The sequence below is a fragment of the Mustela lutreola genome, chromosome 13 (assembly GCF_030435805.1).
Source record: "Mustela lutreola isolate mMusLut2 chromosome 13, mMusLut2.pri, whole genome shotgun sequence".
NCBI lineage: Eukaryota > Metazoa > Chordata > Mammalia > Carnivora > Mustelidae > Mustela > Mustela lutreola.
This window is the reverse complement of record NC_081302.1, coordinates 2,095,986-2,101,985: the sequence shown is the minus strand read 5'-3', so window position 1 is coordinate 2,101,985 and position 6,000 is coordinate 2,095,986.

Genomic DNA, 6,000 nt, shown 5'->3' with positions numbered 1-6,000 from the left:
CTGCTGTTCCCCCTGCTCGTGCTCACTCTCTGTCTCTCAAATAAATAAAATCTTAAAAAAAAACCCACAAACAAAAGAACCCAACCAACCCACCAGACACAGGCAAAGAACCCTAGAAAGGAAGGCCAGTTTATGTTCTTTACACGTTGTAACTCCAGGTGATGACGTGAGGTTGGAAATGAGGATCCGGGCGCGAGGAAGAGGAAAACTGGAGTGGAAATGGGTGTTTTCCAACCAGACAAGCTGAAGTTCAGGATAAAAGAAGTCATCAGAGAAAGAGGAACCGTATGAATTAACTTAAGGCTTCACTTGTGACAAAGATAAAAGTTTTCAACTAACCTGTCCATTGAATGTCATCGATAACATGTTACAAGGTTTTACATTTTGGGGAAACGTCATTACCACCTGCGTCTCAGAGCCTTGGCTGTGTCTAGCTGACGCAGAGCACACACGTGTGACGGAACGTGCGCAAGTATATGAAAGTGTTGCTAAGCTCCGAGTGGCGTCCGTGGTTTGCTGAACAGCACCCCAGCCATGCTGGGGACAGGAGACACACTCTGGGGCCCTGTCCCTGGAGGGAGCTGGCAGAGGTCTGCACGGGAGCTCCCCATATGAGTTACGAAACCCACTGTGCTTCTAAAAATGATTTTGGAAAAAAAAGTTCTTTTAAAAAAGCACAAAACCCACACACAGTAAATACAAGTATATGACCTCTGGAGCAGAGCGTGTGTATTTTTTCATATGTATGATCATGGTTCAGTCAACAGTCTTTAGCCAACTTCAGGAAACAGAGATTTCTAATCACATTCAATGGCTAACAAAGTCTCGATTACTCGGTAATTAAGAAACATATTCTTAGATAAATATTTGATTGGAGAGGAAATCAAAAGGGAGATAACAAGTCTCCTTGGAGGCAATGAAGAAGGAGCTCTTCCTACTAAAACTCAGGGAACCCCTGAAAGCCATGTTCAGGAAGAAGAAAGTCATCGATCCTTCATCCTGGGAAGTGAGGACTGGTGTTATGAAGGACCACCGTGGGTCTGGGAGTTTAGCCTGCTCGGAAGCTAATAGAGTTCGTGGTTGGACACCAGGTTGGACACCAGGGACTGTGTGACCACCGCTGAACAGGCAGCATGGGCCCCAGTTCTGCACCTAAGCTCAAGGCAATGCAAGGGTGGGCCCCGGGGGGTGGGGGGCTGCGCACATGGCAGGTTTGTGATACCACCGCACAACCCAAACTTAGCAAACCCCAACCTTTACATGGATGGCCAGTAACCTGGCCCAAACTGTCCCCCAAGAGACGTTATTTTCAATCTGTAGGTCAGCAAGCAAATGTGCCCTCCGCCTCTGCCTGTGGTGGGGAGGGATGATGTCTCTGTCATTGAAGCCTGTTTGCTCCAAAACACTCTAGAAAGGGCAGTCAGAGCAAAAGCTGTCATCACCTCTGCCCAGCTCCTAGAAAGGTGAGTGACTCATGCAGAAAGGTCTCCCAACAAACACGAAACGGAGACGTTAGGAAGCTTCTGAGCTCATGATGGCACTTACCGACCTTGCTGGTCTCCTCGGAAGGATGCTGGGGCACCGACTTGTGCTGCCGGGCACCTACCCTGGGGGGGCTCTGTTCTGGGTGCCTGTGTGCGGAAGCCAGCTGTCAGGACCAGAGGGACTGACTATCAGGTTACAGCAATGCCATGTGAGATGTCCTGTCTGATGGCTGTGGAAACACATGGACGGTGACAGGTGAGCTCCTGGTCGACGGGTGAGGATGGCACCACCAGAGCCACAGTGGGTCTTGAGCACCACGAACAGGGAGAACCCGAGACTCCACATTCATTCTCGTGGCCTGTGGGAGGCAGTGGGCACCTGTCCTCTGCTGGGGCATCTCTGAGGCAGGTCTTGGTGGTTTACCCACGAGTCCCTGTTGTGGGTTCAATCATGTCCCCCAGAAAGATATTTTAAGTCCTAACTTCCTGTACTTTGTGGATGTGACCTTATTTGGTAATAAGGTTATTGCAGATGTCATCAAATGAAGGTGAGGTCATTCTGGGTTAAGGTGGCCCCTGGTCCAGGGACTGGCGTTCTCACAAAAAGAGGGAAGTGTGGGAGCTGACAGAAAGGGAGAGGAGGCCGCGTGAGGGCAGACACAGAGGTCCACGCAATGTCCCTGTACGCCATGGAAAGAGTGCTAAGCGTTGTCAGCCACCCTCAGGGAGCTGGGAGCAGGGCTTGGAATGGATCTCCTACAGCCTCAGGGGCCAACCTCCTCCCCTCTGCTCCCCTCCGCTCCCCTCCCCCTCCAGTGTGGGACTTCTGGCCTCCAGACTGCCAGAGATCAGTTTCTGCGGCTTCTAAGTCTCCCGGGTCATGGTGTCTTGTTGGATCAGCCCAGGAGACCACTGCTGGGCCCTAGAGGGTTCCTGCTGGGGCTCCCACTCCCAAGTGCACCCTTTGTTGCAGACTGTCTCCCTCCCTGCCTCACCTCCCCTGCTTCCTCCTTTGTGCTTTTTGGGCTCAACCCCCAAATACGCCTCCGGGACAGAAGTCCTGTCCCAGGGTCTGTGTTTGCGAAGCCCACACCAAGGCAGGTGACTTCAGAAGGACGCACAGTCAGGGAATCCGCACTTGCATCACTCACCAGCCAGATGGCCCAGCTGCAGGACGCCGTAACAGGGTTCTCCAGAGAAACACAACCAGTAAGACACGTGTAAGAGGACTGACCCTAAGCAAAGGGCCCATGTGGTTATGGAGGCTGGTAAGTCCACTCTGTAGGTGGGCCTGCAGCCTGGAGCCTCGGGTGGAGCCGATGTGCAGTCGGAAGGCACCAGCTGGAGGAGTTTCCCTTACTCAGGGGAGACGGTTGGTATTTGTGGTCTGTTCGGGCCTGTGACTGATTAGGTGAGGCCCACCCACGTTGGGGGAGGGCTCGGGCTTTGCTCAGTCTACTGATTCAAATGTTAATCTCAGCCAAAACTACCCTCACAGACATGCCCAGAATAATGTTCAACCAACTATTTGGACGCTCTGTGGCCCAGTTGAGTTGGCATGTGGAATGAACGGTCACAGACGCGGTTGCTCGTGCTACGTGAAGGGGCTAACCCCTCCCCCCTCCCGAGCCTCACGACAACGATGACTGTCCCGTCTGTGCTGAATGGGAGTGCAGAGCAGGGGCAAGGGCAGCATTAGCGCGTGGAACCACCCCAGTGCCTGAAGGATATGGAGCCGTGACGGTTGTAAGGGCCGTGAAGTCTGCTGTGCTCGCGGCGGAGGAGTCTCAGGAGAAAGACAGCGACAGCTCAGGGAGCTCACTCGCGGAAGCCCCCCTCGCAGTGTGAGAAATCACCCACCCCTGCCATGAGAGGGCTCAGCCCTCGTCGCACATGTGGCCGGTCGACAAAGCTGGGGAGACCCCACCTGGGCAGACCTCTGGGGCTGAGTCCAGAGCTGGGTTGGGGTGAAAGTCCCTGGGACCTGGAAGGGGGGCCCTGCGTGGAGGTTTTGAGAAACTTGGGCTCCCGATTTCCTGATCTCTCCAAGCCAAGAAAAATGGTCCCTCTCCTTTGCTAGGGAAGTGCAGCCTTCCTGGGGTGTGCAAAGGCCCTGTGGTGCGGCACGGGGGTTGTCTTCACTCAGAGTCTCTAGACCAGCAACTGGGCAAGCCTCGGCAGGCCTGGAGGGCACACCACAGCAGCTGTTGGAGGAAGGCTCGTTCATCAGAGGGGCTGTGGGCCTGTGCTGCTCCCCCTGCCTAGGACGGTGGGTAGCCGGGTGGCGTGGGAGAAGCAAGTAAGCCTGGGGACGGGGCTCTGATGGGGCCTCTGTCTCAGGACTAGCACGCTGGCGCCCAGAGCTGGCCCTTAGTCCAGGCAGGGGTGACTCCTCCTGCTGGGTGGCAGTGAGGGAGCAGGCGGGGCAGTGTGGAGGGTCTCGGGGAGTGTGGGTGCAGCACGGCCCCCGTGGGGAGAACCAGAGCGCGCCTCCCTGAGGCTGCTAGAGCCCCCTAGCAAGGTGTCCGAGGAGACGTTCTGGGGTGGTCTGGAAGACAGCGTCCAGGCAGCCCGCACGGCTGCCAGTCATCCCGCAGGGCGGGGGGGCTGGGCTGGGGTGGGAGCAGGTCTGGAGGTCACCAGTAAGCTGTTGACACAAATGGCCCAGACCTCCGAGTCATCTGCCTCCATCGGCCAGGTTCCCAAAGCCGCTCAGCTTGCACCTGTGACATTGCTAACTTGGTGTGAACCACAAAAGGCCGTATGGACTGTTGCCGCGCTCCCTTCCAGCTCCAGGGCGGGTTTTAGGACAAGGGGAGGAGAAGCCCTCGGGCGAGTGAAGCTTTGAGCTGGCCCCCCTCCTCTTGAGCAGGTGCACACGGTGGACAGGAGGGGCGGCAGGCTCCACCTGAGGGAGGAGGGCCCTGGGGAAGGGCTGAGTGGGCCTTACAAGGAGGTAGAGGGGTGCTGTGGGTCTAGACTCCTGCCTCGGTCTCCAGAGAGCATCAGGGAGGAAGGGGCACCCAGAAGCAGGCGCACCAACGGCATCTGTCACCAGGGAAGCAGCCCGGGCCTCGCCCGCCAGCCCTGCTGCCACAGTGGCAGGGACAGAGGTAGGCAAGAGGTCTACAGCAGGGACTCCCTCTCACCCACACTGACCCGGCTGCCCACGGTGCGGGCAGATTCGAACCTGCTGCTCAGTAACGCCAGCTGCTTGGTGGTGAGCTGGTGACATCTCCCCAGATCTGAGGGGAGAAGTAGTTCTTCTCACTGGATGGGGCCCTGCAGGGATCCCGCTTGGTGATGACTTCCTCAGGCTAGAGACCTGTCCTCCAAGACGCAGCACACATGCTGGGCCAATGGCTTTTACTGGGTGTCGTGTCTCAGGATCTAGAAGCAGCGTTGGGTACCAAGCCGGAGAAGCAGCGTTGGCTCTGCTCACTGCCACTCGCCACCACTGCTCACCGTGGCCAGTGGTCCATGTGGGACCCGCGTGCTTCCTGCTCTCACGACATAAGGCTCTGTGGAGTTGGAGGCCACCCCCCAGCGGAGACCCACGGTCCGGGGAGATGGGAGTGAAGGGATGAAGCTTAGCTTGCCGCCCGTGGCCAGGGGGATCGGGCCCCCCTCTGCCCCGCGCTGCTTCTCAGAGGCCCCAGGGGAGCTTTGATTCACCTGTGTCCGTTCCCTGTTTCACTTTGTCCCTTTCTTCATCTGTGCTTTCCGGGCTTGCGTTCCAGATACATTCCTCGGTCCCCACGGCGGCCTCAGGATCTGCTTCTGGGGAGCCCAGACTGGGGTAAGTTCCTGGTTGACGTTACACTGCAGTGGTAAGATGTCTTCCAATCCTGCGCAATTTTCAGCGTGTGTGTTTCTAAACGATTTTTTCCTGCCTCGCATCTCTCACGTTTAGCACCGGACCGTCCTTATGCCCAATAAATAGGGCGCCGCCTAACGAAAGAACGCCGTCGGTAACGAACGCCATCGGTAACGAACCCACGGTGGCTCCAGTGACCTTCACGGAACTACTTAATGTGGGCTTCCATCCAGACGACGGTCCACTTCAGCCACAGCACCTCCGAGGCAGTGACGGCGACACACGGCTAGGCCGATCGCCATCTGCCCGCCTGGCGCTGGTTGGGGGAGAGACCGTCCTCCAGGTACCAGTGAGCCAACCAACGCAATCAGCATCCCTCGGCTGAGCTCAGGTGCGGTTCAAGGGCACCTGGGGGCAGCTGACTGCGGGTCTACCCCAGTGCTGACCGGGGACGAGGCTCTGAGGCTTTAACAGGAGCCTCGTGGGCTATGAGGTTAAAGCCTTTCATGAGAGAGGAGGGAACCGGAGTACACAGGCCTGTGCTGAGAGCCGCTCCACACTCTTCTGGGGTGACGCGAAAGGCATCCACAGACAGGACCAAAATTCTTGGTTGACAGCAGTCTTAATTGGCTCCCACCCAACAGAACAATGGATTCTTCTCCGCCTGAGCCTTCTGTGATCGGAATTTGGAAAAATGCT